Source organism: Passer domesticus, chromosome 10, assembly GCF_036417665.1.
Source record: "Passer domesticus isolate bPasDom1 chromosome 10, bPasDom1.hap1, whole genome shotgun sequence".
Classification (NCBI taxonomy): domain Eukaryota; kingdom Metazoa; phylum Chordata; class Aves; order Passeriformes; family Passeridae; genus Passer; species Passer domesticus.
This window is the reverse complement of record NC_087483.1, coordinates 25,036,419-25,058,367: the sequence shown is the minus strand read 5'-3', so window position 1 is coordinate 25,058,367 and position 21,949 is coordinate 25,036,419. Positions and strand designations below refer to the sequence as shown.

The 21,949-nt window shown below is 36.7% G+C and overlaps 1 long non-coding RNA gene across 1 annotated transcript; it reads right to left on the bottom strand.

Annotated features, from left to right (window-relative positions):
- Positions 1–221: 221 nt before the first annotated feature.
- LOC135308930 (uncharacterized) lies at positions 222–19,012 on the bottom strand. Its single transcript, XR_010369301.1, has 7 exons — positions 18,400–19,012; positions 17,618–17,658; positions 17,371–17,511; positions 11,738–16,534; positions 11,092–11,142; positions 9,955–10,103; positions 222–2,973 (listed from the first exon to the last, which is right to left on the bottom strand). It is a non-coding gene; the product is annotated as an uncharacterized LOC135308930 (long non-coding RNA).
- Positions 19,013–21,949: the final 2,937 nt, after the last annotated feature.

Below are 21,949 nucleotides of genomic sequence, written 5' to 3'. Positions count from 1 at the left end.
GTAATCTGAATATTCATGGACTGTTCTTTCATTTCTCTTTGACATCTCTTCCTCTAAAATAAAACTAGCTATGATAGTCTTTTAAATTCCTGTTCAAGATTCTTTGTGAGATTTATAGGATTGCCTGTTATACGCCTGAGAGTGCCTATAAACTGATTTCCCAAGTGACTATTTTTGTACTTATCTCTTAAAAAAACCATCTGCTGTTTTGCATATTAATACTAAAAGAGAATGGCAAAAATAAGAGGAAAGAAAAAAGTTGAAAAATGAAAAAGCAGTTAATTAACCATTCAATAAATATGCCTATTTATTTTGACTAAATGAATGATCTTTATCAACTGAAAATAATTAGTGCTGGCAGGCTTTTTTGTTGGATTTTCTTGTGTCACTGATTCCAGGATGTTGAATTTAGATTTTAATTATTTTTAGCATCTCCCTAAACTAAGTTTTATGAGCCTAAGAGCAAGAAAAGAACCACACTTAGTTTTGGAGATTAAGTTGTTGGTTATCCATCAGAACATTTCTAGAAATTCTTGAACTCCAAGCCATGAGTTATTGATGCCTAAGAACAGTATCAGGCAAAGCAGATTTATGGTTCAGCATAATAAATGTACCATTAGCACTAAAAGCAATAAGGTGCCTTTTTTTTCCTCCCCTTTTTTTTTTCCCCTAACCCCTCCTAAATAGCCCCCAGCATGCACCATTTGTGATATTGATTTAACACAGATGCAGAACTGGCTAACACAAAATCCTGAAGGACCTACTACAGTGAACATGTTTGCAAGACTGGTTATCCCCTCTAGCAACACGTGAAGATACAATCAGTACTCACTTTTAGCTAAAAGGCATAAATTCATCACTTAAATTCCACTCTGGATCCAAGTACCTTATTTTGGTCATTCTTTAATTAACATGGGTCCAGACCAGTCAAACAAACCATATTATTTTAATTAAGTTTTAATGTCTTTTCAAGTCTTTGAAATGTCTGTATTTTTGGGAAGAAAAGAAAAATAATTCAGATATAGTTCTTTATAGAAAAGTGATACTTGTATTTTGCTTTACCACAAATTTTAGAAATATGCTTAATAACTGCAGGGTAACAAAAGGGTGGGTGACCTGTTAAATGTTTTCAATAGATCGCTTTGGTTCCCACCAAAGAAAGTTAAAGCTCCTGTATTCTTCTTCTTATTTCCATCATTTGGATCCTTCCAGGAAATAATATAGATCCCGTTTTGGTTTCTTGCTTTTCTTCCCAAGATGTTCCTAGTCACTTGGGCATAGTTTACAATATAAGAGGTCACAATTACGTAAAGAAGCCCGTGTCTCAGGTAACTTTTCAAGTCTCTAGTGTCTGTAGGTATTTTCCACAGAGGACTTATTGAGCAGTAATCAAAGTTCCTCAGGTTATGTATTCCACATCCAAATTTGGAACTTGCACACTACAAGGTCTCATAGGTAAAAGACTGTTCAGCCTTCAAACTAGGTAGAGTGAAATACGGATGGTGCTCAGGCATCTAGGTCAGGGTGTGCTTCTGTCTTCATCCCTCCTTCACCAACCCAAAGATAAAGCTTAGTACGAATGAGACAAGTCTTTTAGGATAATACCTTTGTACTAAACACATCAACCTTCATTCAGTGCTGAATGACACAGTGGTCCAACGCGAGAGATGTCCCAAATCTCTGCATGTTGAGGGTAGTCCCTGGTAGAGCAGGAGGATTCAGGGGCTGTCAGTGATATTCTGCAAATCCCAGGTTCTGAGGTTCCCTTTGCTGATAGATAGCCAGTGTTTTATTATTTACAATGCAAGATCCTTGCCAGCACCGTAGGTTTGCATACACATTTTACACTTAGGATTACCCTAAGTGCATACACACTTAAGTAATCCTTTGTCTAATGCTGAGCTTAGCAGCACTGCACAAAAGCATTAAAAAGACACTAATACAGTCTCATCTAAAGAAAATTCAGTAACTTCCAGAGTGCCTTGTTTTAAAACATTTGTCAGAATAAGTACTATTTTGGCTACCATTAATTGATTTTTCATTTAAGTAAACTCTGAAATAAAAACAATTAACACAATAATTGCAAAATCAAGAATAGTATTTTGAAGTTTGCAGGACAAAGAGACATGAGTCTGTCATTTTGCTTATCCTGCTCATCTTTTTGATGTAGCTGTCTCTTTTTCCTTCTCTTATGTGAGAAAGTAAACTAAATGTCCTTGTAAGCCACTATGGCTTGATTTCAGGCAGAGTAAATCAAACAAAAAACCAAAACCAGACATAAACAGACAAAAGCAATGCCTAAAATGCCTCATCATCAAATGATATTAGCTCTTTATGCTAATCTATTTCAAACTGATCCCACACTGCAAAGCAATGACATCTGAGAGAAACCCACTGTAGGAATTCTCTCTTTCTCAATCATTCCTAGTGGGTAATTCTTCAAAATTCAGCTGCATATACTCAAATCCTTAGAAAAGTCCTTAGAAATCAATAAGGGAAAATACTTTCCTGTTCCTATTTTTAACAGGTCACCTCAGGTGAATTCAGCAATTTCTATTGTTTAAGGTACTTTAATGAAGCAAAATTGTTTCCTTGATCATATTTACTTTAGCAGTTTTTAACTTTTATTGGAAGCTGGCAATGTGACCTTGAGAAAGACATGTGTCCACTCTTCCTTCTTCAATTGCTTACAGTGCAATACTGGGATGCCTATCACAGTCCTGACAGAGACCATCTTCCTCCCAGAACCAGCATCTCAATTTATGTCAGCTTTCAATCATTGCCTTGCAAAATGCAGATTTTGGTCTCCTCATGTCCAAAGGTGGACTTGCAAAGGAAATCCAGCAATAAAAATCTCTCTGTTCTTTCACCTGAGAACAACTGGCTGAACCCTTCTGAAAGCTCCAGGTCTAAATGAGTCCTCTGGGAAGGAGATTGAGCTCTCTCTCACAACACGTCAGAATTTCTGTGGAACTAGAATAGAATCACAGAATAATTTATGCTGGAAAAGACCTCTAACATTGCATCCAACCATAACCCAGCACCACTGTGTTCACCAATAAACCATGTCCCCAAGTGCCATTAGACTAGAAACTAGAACAGAAACATCTATAGGACAATCTGCCCATAACTGGAGCTCTCAAACCTTCCTCCAGGATTTCTGTTTTGTTTCACCAGCTTCCTGAAAACATTGAGTTTTCCACTGAACTTTGACTACCTCCTCCTTTAAGACTAAGAGAACAGGATGAGTGATTTTTTATTTTTCCCTTTTGAACATAGCACTTTTGTGAGGATGCTTAAGCTTTAGCAGGATTACCCTAATTTTGGTTGTGAGGCTATATTGGTATTTTATTTCTACAGCCTGTGCCCCCCCTCTTTGTTACTCTGAGTCTGCTGGAATAGCCATGTCAGTCTAGAATTGGAGCAGTATGACAAAATCTGCCATTGCCAAGAGCTGTTCTTAAGCACTTTCAACATCAATCTAGAAAGGAATGCTAATCCATGTTAAGTTTACTCAATTGCAGACACATAATGCAGTAATTTTAGGAAAAAAATTGAAAATATAAGCAACATTACTTCATAGAACTTCAGGCCTCATGGGCTAGAATGTCTAGTCTCAGCTTTATTCCACTGGATTTAGCTCAGTTACCCTTCTAATGAAACCATAATTTATTTCTTTTGACTGGAATCAGAAGGAAATTAAATAACTGCGTGGCAAAGGTCATAGAATGAAGACAAAACGTCACAGCAAGTGCCTCTGTGGTGAGTGATTGCTGGATGAAATGTATCATTATGTCCTGTGCTGCAGAAGAAAGGTTTCAAGGGCTTTCCCCTTCCTTTCTTGCTGATACGAACTGCAGCCCTAAGCTCAACAACCACTTTAAGGCTGAGTTCATGAGAAAGACACAGCGGGCTCATTAGTCCTTCAGACTACAGGTATATTCTGGTAGCTATCTAATTCCCAGTGCTAATTTTAACTTCCTCAAAGCAATTCAGAGAAAAAAAAAAGTAAACAGAATATAGACTAAATAATGCATCTTGCAGAAGTTGTTTCATGACCTCTATATGACATAATTTGATTATAATAATAATCTTATATCAGAACTGTTCCTATTAGTTATAGCAAAAAACTTCTTTAAAGATGAACGGAAAAGAGGAATTTCTAAGTTAACGAGTTGTATGATGGAAGTGAAGAATTAAAATTTGATTTGCTCTGAATCTGAATTAAAGGCTCAAACCAGTTCTATGTCCACTGCCTTTTGTATCAGCTGTTCCAACACTTATTTAAAATAAAGTGCATTTTACAAGGTGAACTCATCTAGTATCAACTGCTGTTTTTTAGAAAATATTATTTCATTGTCAGATGAGCTGGGGAGCTCCCAGTGTAATAGCTTCTTCACCCACAGTAACACATCCTTAATTTTCTTTTCATCAAGTTCATAAGCTGAATTACTTAGGCTTTAAATAATTTAAAGCTCATTGCCAGTACCTCAAAACACTTTTTTGCATCTCACACAATCTGTAAATAGACATTTAAACTCCTTCTGAAACAAAAGGTAGAATATTTTAAAGAAACCTCACTAGTGCCACATGTTCCAGCTCACACCATGCTCATGTCCCTGCTTCTACTTGCTGCTCTCCATTCCCATCATCACAGTAGCATATTGGCCTTCTTGCCCAGGCCATAAACTTTGAAGTCCCAATTCTTGTACCTTGCATTTGACTACCTTCAAATTTGGTGTTTTCAACACCAATATTTAAACCAGACTATGCAGCTTGCCTTGAAATACCAACCTTATTAACTTTGTTCCTTCTTCCATGTCATCTGCAAGCTTTACTTTATCAAAAACATTACACCAGAGTGTGTATAACTGACAAAAGTATTAACTATGCCTAATGAAAAATCTATTTATAGAGGGTCCTTCCTAGAAATAATACCACTCAGATACATCTCCTCATTAGTAATATTTTAAATCTACCAGTCCAGTCTGTAGCCCACCTAATTTGATCACTTGCATCCAAAGTGTTTCAAGTGTGTGATATTTAGTAACATAAAAAAGAAACTATGCTTCTACACGTGCCTTTATAAACAGATTTATGATCTTTTTAAAAAAGAGGGTAATTTGACAAGATTTATCTTTGTGCTAATTAACATATATAGCATTTTAGCCTCTCTTTTGTTGTTGTTCAAATCCAAATATCTTCAGTATTTTACTTGGAACTGACATTCATGTAACTAATCAATAGTTCTTCAAAATGTCATTTCTAGTGTTTATAAATTTGGAGTTAGATTGGAAGTCCTCCAGTATTCCTAATGTCCTATTTTCAGAAACTCGCTGTTAGCTGTGCTAACAATAAGGGAACATTACTGTTGCTCATTAAGTCTTCACTGATTCATCTCATTTATTTCAATTTTTGATACACAGTAATAAAATGGAGTCCATGCCTGCTATGTCAACAGACAGCATTCAGAATATTAAAAATAATATATTGCTTCACTCCTTTTCTTCTCATCTATGCTAATGATGTTTTGCTTCTCATTCTTCTGCTATTTCAGTAAGATGCAATCTACCCCTAACAGTCATAAGGACTACTGTTAGTGCCATGAAAACTCAATGTGTATTCTCCTGTTTATCTTTGGACCACGCTGAATAGTCTCACAAAATGCTTTGTGGCTCTCAAAGCCTTTTTGACTAGAACTTGAGCACATATCTCTATTGATAAACTTCTGGGGGTCAAATCCCTGCCTGTGCTCACTGCATGCCACCCCATCAGGAATGATACAACTGGCTTCAGTGAAACGTGGTGGCTCCTTAAGTTGGGAATGGTAGGAAAGTATTTTGTGTAATTTGTGTAACTGAGATTTGAAGCAGGAAACAAGTACCAGCAGCAGGCCTGTGCAAGTCATCCTGAGGCTAAGACATTGACTCTTGATAATTCAGAACTAAATGATTCTCTGGTCTCCTGGTTATACTTGTGATGCTATTTTGTTAATGCTTTAAATTTTTAAATTTTCATTAAAATATTTTTTGTAGAGAAAAGTTATTTTCTGATCTAAGAAAAAATATGCAAAGGGGTTGTTCTGGATGTACTACAAGCACATGATAATTAAATGCTTTGGACATTGCCAACATAAGCAATAAATAGTGAAATTTGGCAATGAAACTGAATCATAAATGCAGCAGGTTTGCTGCACCCCAGCAGGTGCAAAAGAGCAGCAAGCTGATTTCCCCAAGTCCAACACACAACCAGGGTGTGCCACAAAAATGCCCAAAGCCACACTGAAGCTACCCAGAATGGTATAAAAGATGTTCTTACATCGATGGCATCACACCACAAAGCACAGTTTCTCTAATGATATAAAATGCTTCAGTAATATTTACCTTCATTCAAGGGCTGATCTGGTGTGCTTTGCATGCTTCATACTCAATGGGAGCCTGAAGACTTACAGGCACCAGCTCCCTTGGCTAGGAGCAGCCATTAGAATGTGTTAAGCTTATGGAACATTTCCAATATTCCTTCAGCATGCTCCCAGGAATAGCTCTCTCCTATTTCCAAATATCTTTGCAGTCTATCTGATATAAATATATAATTTTTAAAGAAAGAGGATTCACACAATGGATGAATGGCAAACAAGAGACAACTTAATGCAAGCCTTTTTGGGGATGAGAACTCATCATTTATATGGCTGGAATTTCTTGCCTGTAGAGACAAGGAGCTCTGCATTGCTATTGTGTGCCAAGAACTATTGATCTTAATTTTTTATTGAACAGAAACTGGAGGGAGTCAAAGTAATAATAGACATATAATTTGACATTCTCCCAAAGGACCTTAAAGCTTATAATAATTACTAGAAAAATAATTACCAAAGTTGTTTTAGATAATTTTCAACCAAAATCCTGCAAGCAAAATGCAGAACAAGTTATTAATTTTTTGAAAGAAAACAAATGAATAATATTTAGAAGGATGATAACACCTTTAGTCTAAAATATTATCAGGCTAGTAATAATACCAGTAGCAAAAAAATATATTACCCCAAATAAACCTTAATTTTGAGAACCAGAATAAGTAGCTGAATAAAATGCAGTATGTCATATAGTAAAAAGTGTCAACTTTAGGTGTTAAAATTGTACTCATTTTGGTAAATTAAAATTACAGGGTTTTTATGTAATTTTTTTTTGTGAAATTGCATTTTTTCAATTTCTTTTGTAATAGTAAATAATTCAAAGCATTGTATAAAACTATGTATGGGGTTTTTGTAGGGGCTTGTCTCACTTTTCAGCTGTCTTGAAGGTTTTGCTACCACAGTATTTACTGCTTCCTGAGGTATTCCCAGTGTGCACTTTTAGGAAGCTGCCTACTGTTACTGGATTGCATTTGCAGGCTGAAGTCTGAAACAATTACAAGCATAATCTTTTATATTATTTTTTCCTACCATTTTTTCAGAAAAGAGCACAATGATTTTCAGTAATGGAAGTGATGGGGGTATGCTTTCCTGTTTACATTACCAATTCTTTCAACCAGTATAGCTGGGAACCTACTATTCCTGGGAGTAGACATTCCAAATTATTTGGTTTAACAGAGAATTATCACATAATAAACTTTTCAAAACCTTTTCATATGACAGGTTCACACATGTAGATAGGCATTTCTCTGCTACTCTACACTTACATGTTGCAGTTCATGGTTACAAAGTCTGATTTCCCTGCAGACGCTGTAGTATAGGAACTACAGGAAGTATTTCTATTTCTATGACCTCATCTCTTGGTGTTTCCTTGCCTGTACCCAAATGATTTGGAGATAAAATCCTGTCTAAGCCAAATCCAGATAACACAGAATAGGAAATATGCTGCCAGAGGAACTCTTTTCATCATGAGACATAAGAACTGATCAGAAACACAGATACTTTTTTATAGCTGCTATAAAGGCATATGTGTGAGCTTATGTTTAGGAGGGTCTCTAGAGGAAAGCACATATGCTTGCTATTGCTATGTTTACCATAAGAACCTCTTCATCTTTCAAATATGCCTAGCATCTACATTTCAGTTTTCAAAACAATTGACACATTATATATTCCAGTAACTCAAAAAGCAAAGCAAAGTAAATTTCAGAAGATCTTAGCCTGTTACTGAAAAATTTCAATCAGCAAATATGAAGTAGCTGGGTTGATGGATCACCATGCCTGAAGATGTTTTCCCAACCATTTTGATATAAAAATAAATTGGAATTTAAAAAAAATACTTGTGTGTTGGAACAAAGCCTAGGTCTAATTTTACAAATTACCACCTTTTAGACAATTCAAAACTCTCTTTCCAGCACTCTGTAGATGTTGATTGCCTTTCAGTACTCTGTCTAAATGGCTACAACTAAAGTAAGATTCATTCCCCTCACTTAAAATTTATGTTGCTCAGATGGTATCCAGGATGCTTAATTTTAGAACTGACTACACAGTCAAGAGCTTCAAACATGGAGAATACTTTCAATTATCTATGTTTTGATAATTACATTGAAGTTGTCTTGAGTATTCAGTATCTAAGCTGGTTTTGCTTAAATTTGCTGAAGAGTGTCTGAAATATTGATCCTAGACCTCTTATTTGCTTCTGTGGCCTATTCTAATGTACTTTCTGAGTTCAACTGTTTTTTTTCTTCAGTTGATCATCCCCCATGAGACACATTTTGAAAGAAGCTACACTTGGATGAGCTTGGTATTCCTCAAAACAGATGTAAATTTGTCAAGATCCCCATGGACTGCACTTATTATAGAGTATATGTTGATACTGGTGGTGCTTTCAGACTCTTTATAATAGATTATTGATACATAGACTTGAATATGTTGGTAAAAGGGTCCCAAAGTGACAGAAAGGGCTGTAATGTCAACGAGGAGTATCTGGTGTCTTGAAGTGAAAAGTTACATTTCAGTGAGCTGAGTGGCTGTGTGTTAATTCTTCTCAGCTGAGCTTACCCAATTTCTTCTGAATTTGGCATCTGTATGTCTTCCAATAGTGAATTTGATGACAGGATCATGACTAGACAGTTTTCATTTAGCAGAAGGGGAAATATTTAGAACCGCATACATAGAGATCTTGAGATAATATTTTTAGCAAAACAGGTACTCCAAGTTCCTACACACTGATCAGGAAGAAGCTGAGCAGTTCTTAACACCTACCAGCCCTCTCAGAAGGCAGTTCCCTTTCTTGCAGCCAGAACTTCCACAGCCCTGACAAGCTGCAGGCACCTACTCCCAGGTCAGCTTCAGTGGGATCTGCAGGCAGCCAAGGCAGGAATCTCCCAGCTCACTTGTTGGTTCCTCAACTGCCCTCCAGATAGGAGCCCCCAGAGTGATGGCTTCCAACCATCTTTTCTTTTTTCTCACTATAATCTGCTGTCCTATTAAAGCAATTGACTCATTCATAGACCAGACTAGTAGAAGAAAAACATACAGTACCCAAAAAGTGTTGCAGAGGTGCTTTGTTTGTCATGATCTGATCACACTTCCTATCTATCTGCATTTTTTTCAGAATATTTTTATATCTTTTTCTTTCTCTACATGCTTCAGGTCATTCACATTCTATTGCCTGTTTTTCCTTCCATTTTATAATTTATTTTTAGTTACAAATTCTGCCTCATTCACCCAAATCTTAACATTTAACACTTTGTTACTATTTATGAAGCTTTCCAAAAAATGGTGAATGTGCTTGAGATTCTACAAGGAATGGGATTGGAACAAGTATACATAAAAGTGGACATAAAAACCCAAATGTGCCATGTACTAATTCTTACCTGAGAAGAAATAATAAGAATAAAATCATACACATTCTATTTATAAAATGCAGAGTATTTTTTTTTCTTCAGGAGAATGCCACATTTGCGTACCCTATTAATTTCTTATTCTCCCCACCCCCCAAAGAAAATCATAAAACTTTCTGCCTTATGGAAAAGGGGGCACAGACTTACTTGTCAGAGATCCTTCCAAGTAACATTATGCCTCTCATGTTATTCACTGTGCATCAGCTCTGGCTTGCCTTCCCATCCAGAAACTCATTCTTTCTCCTCCCGAGGAGATTAACGTGAAATTTGATAGCTTTCAAAAGTGGTTTTGAAACCTTAAACAAGAAATAAGAGCAGTTGGGACCAATTGTTCTGAACAGTGAAACCTGTCACACTGCATAGAGCCAGGCATGCTTTGACAGTCCTTTCACTCTGAACTGGGTACTAGGAAAGTCAGTAAAGAAATGTTGTGTAACCTGCCTTGAAGCCCATATTCTCTGAGTAGAAGAGAATTTGAATGAAACACAATGAAAACTGTATTTGTTGTGTAGGAAAAGAACAAGTTGGTTCTGCTTATCTTCTAAAGTAAGCTCCTCCAGGCAAAGACTGCATCTTTGTACTTTTTACAATATCAAGTGTGCAGTAAGTACTTAACAATTAATAATGAATTGTAAGTAAACTCCAAACTTGTGAGAGGTGCCAGACTGCCATCTCTGGAGAATTGGCCTGTCTATTTATGTAGAGCATGGGCAGCACAGCATTGCAGGCTTGTTTATGCTGCTCCAAAAATTTATTAATTCATTTCACATAGGCTGCTGAACAACCATCAGATGGTTACTGCTCTCAGTCACTGAAGTCCTAAAGAGATTTAATCTTTCATGTTCTAAACCTACAGCAGGGAGTGTATCTCATTTTTCAATCAGCAGAATGAAGTAGTATTCTCAATTTTTAATTGGAATTAACTAATTAAGGAAATAAAATGTTTTTAATAAGAAATATTTAATATCAGAAATATTTAAAATCATATTAGAGGAAATGCTATTTACCAGAACTTTGTTTAAGTGCCATAGTAAGTGAATTAAAAGTAGCTTGTTTGCATTTTAACCCTATAATTTTTAGTTCATTTAACATATCTTGCATTTTCTGAAATCATGTGGAATCTAGGCATAGTATAACTGACAGTATGTAGAATGCTTAGGTAATATCTAATAATCTTCTTTGAACTTCCCCTCTAAAATACCCCTGAAATAAAATGAAAAATATGAAATCCTTTTAAAAGAAAACCTGAACGAAGTGGAATGCTTCATTCCATGTGGTACTTACCAGTAATTCTTTGGATGGCAAAGTCAGGAGACAGAAGGAACTTCTTCAGTTCTATGAAGTCAAAAAAAAATCAAACAAATCTGAAATTATTTCCCTATGTCTACATCATTCCAGAGAACAACAGGTTCACCTTTACATCAGTTGCTTTGTAATTAATGAAGGAGCAGCAAATCAGGCTTATCTCTTTCACAGCCACCAAAATCAAACCACTGTCTCTCATTAAGCAAATAATGGAAAAAATGGGAGTAGTATGGTAGCATTCTGTGAGGCACCCATCTGTTTTTGCACTGAGGCAGGTAAATAACATCAATGTGACCAAAATGAACAAAAGGCACAGATTCACACAAACACACTTAGGTCCATGTCACCAAATTATGATGGCACTTGGCTTTTCAGATGTTGCACTGCTCACTGCCACCCCCACGTCCCTCCCCATAGCTGAACCTACTGAACCAGCCTGTTTATATAACACACGAGTCTCAGGCTCTCTGAACCTGATGCCTCCCTCGCCACGTGGCAGGTATGAATGCACATCTCTCGAGCTGATTTGCTGTAGGTTTTTAATTACCACTAAAACATGGTTCAAAGTAATGTTTGTCTGCTTTGTTTACAGGTGAATAACATCACACTTTGCTCAATTACTCACCATAGGAATCACCAGCCTGCAGTTTTTTGTACCATTCCTGGCTATTCCTCAAGTTACCATGCACTTTGCATGGCACATGTAATCAGGCTTTCAATTTTGCCCTAAAAAAAAAAAAATCAGCAAAACACAACTAATAAGCACATGTCATACCAATCACCTTGAAACAATAAATTCACAGGTACTATTCAGGGTATTTTTTTGCTCCCATTTAATCCCCAAAATATTGTGACCATGAATACTACTGCTTTTTTTTTTCCTTTTTAATTATTGAATTTCATTATTCAATTAGTTTACATTCAGCACTTGGAACAAACCCCACAAAAGCCAAAGAGTCACTATCAGTATCTGTTCCTACATACGTAAGAAATACCACTAGCAGGTTTCACTATTTACTACAGTAACATAGACACTTCCCTGAGCCTATGTAGTGAAGAAGACATTTTAGACAGTTCATACCTCCAGACTTTGTAGTGGTAATTTATTCTAAAAGCCTCTAAGGAAGCAGAAATTTGTTTAATTTCTCAATATTCTCTTAAAGGCATCAACAATATCAGTGGATTTCTGAGAGCACAAACTGTGAAAGGTTGCTGTCCTTACACCTGCAAACTGCTGCAGAGCATGCTGGCAGCCTGCTTCAAAATCTAACCCCCTGCTCAGCAACTCTACTGCAGAATCAACCCAGTCTCCCCATTTTAGCCCCCAGAATCTTGGTACATTTACTGAACCTGGAATACAAGGGAGTTATTTCTTCCATTTTATTATCATTTGTGAAGAGACAAGTCAGGTCTAATTTTAAAGCATTCAGTCTAATTTTTTTGCCATACTCATGAATCTTGGCAGACAGCCCAAAGATGAAGAAGGATTATTCTATTCATTTGGAGGGGAGTCCTGCTCTGATGAAATCCTTTAAAGCTAAAAAAAAAAATAATTTTTAAAATTACTGAAACATGTATAATTACATGACATATGTATGAATTAGGTTAATCAATTATTTCCAAATGCATGGCTTATATATTCATATCAGAAAAAAGGTTATTCAAAAAAGCAAATTAATGTATATTCTTTATCAAAAGGTATATTGCTGCTAGAAATTGCATTTCTGAAATTCAGTGATTGAGTAAGGGTTTGAGACAGGGAGAAGTTCTCAAGGTTTTTCACAAATGTGGAATAACTATATCATGATGACTTAAAAAAAACCACTATCTGGGAATCCTTCCATTCAGCTTAGGCAGAGTTTGCTTCCTGATGGCATGACTCAGTTTGATAAACTGAGGCAGCCAAAAGTGATAAAAAGCTATTAGAGGCGGGGTGGCAGGATGCTAGAATGACAAAACTCTACCTCATGGTAGATTATGTCTTAATATTATTATATGTCCTGTCAGACATTAAGAAGTGATTAAAAATCCCTGATTTTGACTCTGAATAACTGAAGAAAAATTAGCACAGAAATTGAAAAAAAATCAACTGTATGGTAATAAACATATACACAACCTAATTTGTAAAAGGTAGTCATGGAGCCACTTGCTTCATAAAAAGATCTCTGGAATTCAAAGATTTATCTTAAATTGAATAAAGACTTCTTCAAAAAATCTCTTCTGATCCTTTGAAAACATGGCTATAGCAAAGGTAGTTATGCATGAAGCACTTTCAAGTCATGCAAATCCTCAAGAGGAAATTATATTAATCCCCAGATTCTATTCATTCTTCACTAATCATTTATTATGCATACTCAAAATACAGAAAGCAACCCAACCAAACAATTTTAATTTTTTTTATGTGCCTAAAAATTCACAGATCTTCACAGAATAAATAATACAGGGACACACAACCAAAAGGTGAAAGCCAAGTTTAAAGAGGAAGTAAATTTACTGAGTGGATGCCATCTTATTCCTTACTCCACATTTTATACAATTCCCACATACCCAAGTTATCGTATCCCTTGCCTATGGTAGCTGCCAAACCACAATACTGGGTCTTCCTCCTGCCTCACCAGGGCACTGCCTCTGCCTTAACACACCCACCCTGATGCCATCTCACTGTGCCTCTGCCAAGGCACATCTTCATGTCACACAAAAATGTATTTGACTATACTACAACAGAGTAACAGATGGAATTCCTCCACACAGAACTGAGCACAGCACTCTCCTGAAATGGAAGTAGCTGACTTAGTCTGCCTCAACACCCCTCAACTTTCACTGGTGGAAGACGGTGTTTTTGGAAGGTGGCATAACCAGAATGAGGACATCTCAACAGGTGGCACTGTGTATCAATTATGGACTGCATTGAAGCCATTCTTAGGTCTAATTATTGCATCAACATTGGGTAGGGAGAGGTATCCCCCAGGAAATGTTACAAAGGATTCAGGTTTAAAAATTGTCAGTCAGAAGTGAAGTTAATCACCTACACAACTTTTACTTCTCTTGTGGGCAGATGAAATGACTGGCTGGTAAATCAGTAGCTACACATGGAATAGCCTACTTTGGAGGTGACAAGAAAAAGGATGATTGTGAATAAAACATTGAAAGAACAAGAAAGCAGTTTTCTGCTGGGTAAAACTTTGAGGAAAGTAATGCCTGAACTGCAAATTCAATGCTTGAAAGACAAAATTAAGACTTCTTGCATCACTTTTGAGGCTATAAAACTACCAGAGGCATGGAAAATAAAGCTATGTATTTTAAAGGCTGGTCTTGAGTATGTTTTAATTATTATGATTAAACTTAGGGAAGAACATAAGGCTTTGTATGAGGTGACACATCCAAACTACTGAGACAGCTTAGAGCAATACAGTATTTTCTAAAAAATCTTCTTACAGAACAAAAAATTATAAACTGAAACTTGAAATATTAGGTGTACACAGACAAGTTTTCCTTTAGTCATAAGGAATGAAAGTTCTAATACAATGGTGTTGAGTTTCTGAGTTTCCATACATGTCTTGCATTTTTACTTGTGGGTTTTTGAGGTGGTTTTTCCTTGGGATTTGGGGTCAGTTTTTTTGTTTGTTTCTTTTGTTTCTTTGTTATTGGAGTGGTTTTTAATAAGCATTATTTAATAACTTAGAAACTATGGTAGAGACAAATGAATCAGAAAACTATAACACACCATAGTACTTGAACTAGTGTGAATTGAATGGAAAAATTATCTAGGTTAAGGATAAACTTCTTCTGTTCTCACTTTTGGTTCCCCACTCCAGTCTGCGGTAGGAAAGTATAAAGGGTTGTTCTAACTCAGGGGAAAGGACTTCTTTCACACACATTTCCACCTTATGGCAGTTAAATATGTTTGTGAAACTATGGCTTAATTTAGACCTTCTACTTGACAATTAGTAAGGATAAGCAACTTTGGAGATGTCAGCTGTCAGAAGTGCTACTGAAACAGAAATCACAGTGAGGCACCAGCACCAGAGCTTACTCACCAGAGATGTCTGGAATCCTAAAGAGGGAAAGAGAAAGCCACAGAGATATGAAATATACCTACGTAAATGAAATTTTGATTGTATGATAACTAGGTTTATAGACATTATGGCTGCCAGTATTACTTTTACTATATTCACACACTCAGAAGAGTCAAGTCTAATGCATTGTATTTTAGGGAAGGAAACTGGAATGCTGGAAAATAATTTGATGTAAGTCTACAAAATAAGAAAATTATTTTGCATTAATAATATGTAAAGAATGACATTTTTTTTTCTAAATCACTCAAGATCAGGAAAATTCACTCATTGCTAAGATTTGACCCTAACTTCCCTGTGCCCACTAACTACCCAGCAGTCTGCTAATGTATCTCTTACATAAACCCTGAACATTGAAAGTACCTAACAGCACTGAAACAAATTCTCTTCATAAACACTTTGACATTGCTTTCCTCCAGTGCCTTTCACAGCTGAGTTTTGAAGTATCTGTTAAATTGTCATTATATCCTAGCAAATTTGAGCCCCTTGGAGTATTCTTCAGTTATACTGGAACATAAAAGTGTTTTTAAAACTTCTTTCCATGTCCCAAACAATTGCAGTTTCTAAAAGTATCAGGACAGCACTGATAACACCAATGAGCTGAACCAACTCCTCTGCTGCAACTAAGATTAGGAAAAGATAATGATATGGGATGCTAATTGAAATACACCAACTATCTGTGATTGTAACAATGCCTCATAACACGTCAGTATAACTGACAGCAATAGATCTAGATGGCTTCAGACAAATCTTCAGTAATCCCTTAATACATAAACTGAGCAGAAGCAGGCAGAAACTCCTAATCATGCATGTTTTATAAATACAAAGAAATCTGTGCAATTGCTCGATACGTCTTACACTAAAGTATCCTCATTGATATCAAGTTTTTATTTCCAGTGGACTCATGATTTTCTGACTTTTTCAATACTAAATGAAACCAGTTAAGCTAGTTCAGTCTTTGACAGTCTGGAACAGAAGTTACTGCCCTGCTTCATTTTGTTCCTTTCCTTCATCTTTATCCCCACTCTTCCAGCTTCTTGTCAGCTTTCTGAACTGAACTGCTGCTCCTCCTCCTTTCCATACCTTTACTTATTTCCCTCATCTCACAGCCCGGTAATCAGAGCAGAAAAATGGGATGGAGAAACCTTGCCTCATCTACAACAGAGATTGCTGGTTATGCACTCAAAGCTCTCACCACAGTGTGCAGGGTAGAGAAGGGACTTGGCTGTTGTGCATGTACAGACTTATTGAAGCATTAAGGTGCTGAGTAGATGTTTGTGGTGTGCTGAAACAACTTTCTTCCTGCTTGGTAACTACCATCACTTATCCAGTGCATGTGAATCAACAACCTGGAAAGAATCAGAAAGCAATTGATTGGTCAGTCTCTCATGCTGGGAATCAGACAAACCTTGAATTAGCTTGGTAATACCTCTGATGGCTTTTTGGCATTAATGTTTGGGTTTTTTTCCACTGTCAGAATGGTCAGCAGCCAGTAATATTAAGGAAAGCTTTTCAGACCAGCATTCCAGTTGTGCTCAGAAAGACTAGAAATTTAGTAGAAGTTTATATTACATTCTACCAGATTAGTTATAGATTAGCAAGATATCAGAAAAGCCTTAAAGCGACATGAGAAAAATTTTAAGGAGCTAGGGAAGTTCTTGGCTGAAATTGTCCTAACATTTAACTAGAGACTTGAAACTATTAAGAAAATGCTGTCACAGCTCAAGAAACTCTCACAAAGTTATGAACAAACTAGATACTTTGCAAAAGTCCTTATTACTTTCATCAGATGGGACACTTCTTAAAAAGACAGAACCAAGTTCTCTATATGAAAAATATAAGTAAAAGGTGGAAGTTGTTTATCAAATTGAATTGAATATCAAATTTAACTGCCTTTGCTTGCAGTTAAATGGGACATTTAAAGGTGGTATTTCTGCCATGTCTCAACATTATTTAAAATCACTTCTGAATGTCCTTTATCTCCACAAGGGAGATCTGAGTACACACATCTGTTTTTTAAAGAACTCATACACAAAATTGTAATTTTATGTGGAATAAAATTCCTATAAAACCTAAAAGACCTTGCCTTTAATTTTCATTTTTAAACACCAATTATCTTCTCTCTTCAGTCTTTAACATTTATTCTAATTGCTGCTGAAGTCTATTTGCTAATGAGGATACCTACCACCATTTGCTGGTGCTGTCACAAGTGAAAAAACCGCTGCAGCTGATCCAGTTACTCTTCAGCTCCACCATTTGAATCATCTGCAACAATAAATTGATCTGTGGTCTTCCTGCTTGAAAGGCAACTCTTGTGTCTTCCACACTGGGAATAGAGCAGGAAGAGAAAGGAAAGGAGACACAATTATATACTGCTAGAGCTGCCCAGAAAGAACCTGCGTGTAGAGAAACAGGTATAGGCTCTTACCTACCTACTTACACTCTCTTCCTTTAGACTTCCATAAATTTACTCCTGTAAAACCAGAGGCAAAGGAGATTGTAGACTTAATGCAGCTCTGAAGAACTAGTTTTTTATTCTATGTCCTGTGTATGAAGAAATACTGAGGAAACGCTGAGGAAACCTTTCAAATGCAGTTCCTTTGACTTAATACCTCTAAAAAACCAATAATTGCACAAGTGGTTTTCTGACAGTATATTACTGAAAATGCCAGGGAGACCTGCAAACGAAACATTTTTCTGTTCTTCAGAGGAGAAAAGGCATTTTATCTTACTTCATCATGGATTTTTAATAGGAGTGCATTCCACCACATCAGTCTGAATTGCCATGTGAAATCTTCATCTCATGGACAGGGATTGATAGTGGAAAAGGGAATCTGGAATGTGAACAGGTATCAAGTAATACAGGAAAGTTGAACCCACATGCCTTCCTATTATGCCTTGTTTTTTCTTAAGAAAATTTTGAGAATTTTTAAACGGTAAAATTATTAAAGACATTTATATAGCAATAGATGTGAATAAATAGGGTACACAGACAGATGTGTTTTGGGTATTAACAAATATGCAAATTACTTTTTGATCCTAGCTTTTAGTATGAAATATTCTCTCTAATCACGAAAGTAAATCAGTTCCATGTGTAAACCAGTAATTTCTAATTGTACTCTGCTTCAGATTTTTCTTACTCCAGTTCTGTGGCACAATCTTTTATTTTCAGAGTTCATCAATTAACTTCTGCAAAAGACTTTATATTAACAACCTGTCAGTAATATTGGCACTGTGATTTCTTTTCCTGTCACTTCTTCTATGCAGCTTTTGAAATTTCCTGTTGGATGCTCCACTCATGTGTAGTAGAACTCAACTGTGGAAAAAAGGTTTTAATCCTGAAATACAAGTAGAAAAATCATGTCAACACTGTATTATGTTGTCTTCATATGTCATTGGTTACTATCTTTCCAAAGCAAACATTCTCCTTTCCTTGTTCTTCCAGTATTTATATAAAAAAAACAGAACTCTAAAAGATTTATGCCACATAGGTACTTGAAATTAACTGCTTTTCAAATAAACGAGAAAGTAAGAGTGGTAAAGCTGGTGAATTCACAGTGCTCTTTAGCATCACTCTGAAATTGTTTTTCTTGGACGTACATGCAGTTGCAGACAGAGGCCATCAGGAGCCTGCATTTATCTGCCCTCCTATTCAGCATCACATAAATCATATCCAATTTCCAATGTTATATAGTTAGAGCATGAGCATCTGCTTTCCATCTGTATAAATAAATTTACAAGCATTTTCAGCAGTGCTGCAGCAATCATTGTAAGACCACATTTGACAACCATCAGGGCCATGGAGAAGTTAAGACAAGAGAAAGGGTATTCACAATGTTAATTATTGGAGAGAATATCTTAATTTTTGCCTGCCTGAGACCACTGCTGGCATAATTCAGTTTGCTTTACGTTGTGGATACAGCTACAATTTTCACTAAACATTACATAAAGATATTAATGCAAGTATGGCTGCAGAACATGAGCATAAAGCTACTATACAGCTTGGCAATCAAGAAGTACCACATGATGGGTTGCTATGGTATCTGCAAGCATGACTTTTTTATAAAGCAATATTGCACATAGTGTGTAATTCTCTGACCATTTTTAAACATGGCTGTTACAGATACTTACTACTTTGGAAAAGAAAACAGTTTATTACATTCCATTTCAGATACACATTGTTTGAAAAATATTTTGTGCTGTTTTTTAATCAGCTGTCACAGTCCACAGTCCAATCTTTATCAAGATTGCTGTTAAAGAGAAAGTAACATGCTTTTAAGACAATAGAAAATGCAAGTGCAGAGCATGTCTGGAACTGCAGGGTTTGATTGTTATAAATTGTTTATGAAATGCCATTCCTTATTTTCATCAAAAGCTTTTCTTGCAGCAGACATCATGTGTGCTTCAGCATGCAATTTTCCCTCTCCAGAGGGATGAGAATGTGCCGCAGTTTACTTTGCTTGGGTTACACTGCAGTGTCTTTTTTTTTTTTTTTAGGCAAGCACTAGAATATGTCTCTTTCTGCTGTGCAACAGCTCCCACTGATCAGCAAGGAAAAATAAATATGCTGAGTGACAGAGCCTGCATGCTGTATCACATAGACAAAACCTAGCTGCGCTCTAAGAATGAAAGAAATTATACCATCCCCCACTGAAAAAGATGTTGCTAATGCAGAGGTTTTTGAGCCATTAAATATTACTACAAGTCAGAGATTTCAGATTAATTCTCCTAATGCCTTACTGAGCTAGATAAGCTTTTCTCAATCTATACTATAGAATGAATATTGTAAGGATTTTCTATTACCAAAAAATCCCCTGCATTTTTAATAATACTTCATTATGGATATTGTATACATACATACATATATACATACATACATATCACTGTCTGCCGTGCAAATGACACAGATGCTTTCATATGTGATTCCTTTAGAAGGCAGGGGCTGTTTCAGGGATGCACCGTGGGATTAGATCAATAATGCCTATTAAGAAAAGTAAACCTAAAGCTATTTCAGGAATTCCAGATTGCACCAAAACCCTTCAGCTGTAGTTTAGTAAGCTCAGATGAGCACGGCAGTTCTCAGCTGACTGGTATCAGGTCTGGCTATGGGTCCACATGTCTTACAGGGTACAGAAGTGAAAGCAAGAAGCTGCTGTTCAGTCACTGAAGTACTGACCAGACCAGCTACCAGGCTGTAAGAAGCACAGACCCGCGCACCCCGTGCGGGGCCGGGCTCCCGCGGTGCCCGCGCCCGCAGCCGCGGCTCGGAGCCGGCTGGGCGGGCACGCCCGGCCCTGCCCTCCGCCCCATCGCCCCGGGGCAGCCGGGAGATGCTCCCACCGCCCCCCGCAACGCAAACTCCTGCCTGGAAACACCGACTACCCCCGAAACTATCCAAGGCCTCTTTATGAAGACAAGCGAGAGAGCAATATCCTACCTATTCCCCCTGCTATCTTCTTTTTTTTTACAAGTGACTTCGTATGATGGATGCGGGACTAATCTTGTCCTTAGAAGTTACAAGGTTGAGCCAGGCCAGGATCTGAAAAAGCCCAGAAATGTTTCACCTTTATGTTCCCGTACAGGTTTGGGGAATAGTTGAGGCTTTTTTGGAGGGTGGGAAGAGGAGCTGGATGTTGATGACACCTTCAGGAAGTAAAATACACCGACATTCCTGGGTTAGTAAGAGAGAGCTAATTTCTTAGGCAATTTTAAAGTAGCTTTTCTTACTAATTTTTCCTTCTCTGTGAGCTAGGACAATAACAGAGTGCAGTGTCCCACTGCTCTAGGAATTTTGCTTAATGTTTTGCATAATGATATACGACTGACCCATTACCTGAAACCACTGTCTTATATCAAAACTAAAACACAAATTTATTTCATACCTGCAGGTAAAGGAGGAAGTCTGCAAGACAACTGTGTCTTCCCTAGGTTTTTTATCTTCAAGGTATACTGGAATAATTTCAAAGAAATACAGAAGTATCCAAATTATTTCAAATATATACATTTGAAATCCAAAAATATATTACTTTTTGTAAAGGTCTGAGATATTGCATTTAAGATACTAAAAATTGAGTGATTCCAGCTGTATTACTGGTTCCATAGTCATAACTTTAAAATAATAGAAATTGTATAGGGTAAGATGATTTTTATAAATGAGCTTATTTATTTCTATGCACTACCAAACTTGTAGAAAAATTATTACATAAATATTTTATGCTTATTCCACATAGAATTTTCAAGTTAACTACATACCTGTCCAGCACTGACTTAACTTTATTTTTTGAACAGCAACTTAAGAGTATGAAGTATAATATTTTTTAAAAGCATTTACATTATTGCATTAGTATGTAATTATTTTTAGCAACTGCCATATTAAAACACTAGCTATTCTGGACTGAAAAAAACATTCATATTAATTCAAATCAGGTATAGTTCCTAAAAACATGCACATTGTCCTTTGAAGCACAGCACAGTTCAGGGCTTCTTCCTGTTAAGCTATATTGGCCCATGCGTACAGCGGCTACTCTTCACAAAAGAAATGAGAACACTCACATACACAAACAAAAAAAGAAGGATTAATCACCCCAGGTGCAATGCACACACCATGTCCCTCATTCTGCCACCTGTGTGTAGCAAGCCCTTGCCAGGGACCACGCCTGAGAGCCTCAGCAAAGGCATCAGCTGCCTGACGACGGCTCTGACACGGCCCCTAAAACCTCTAATAGCTCTTGCTCCCTCCTCTTGGCAAGCATGGATTTCTTCAG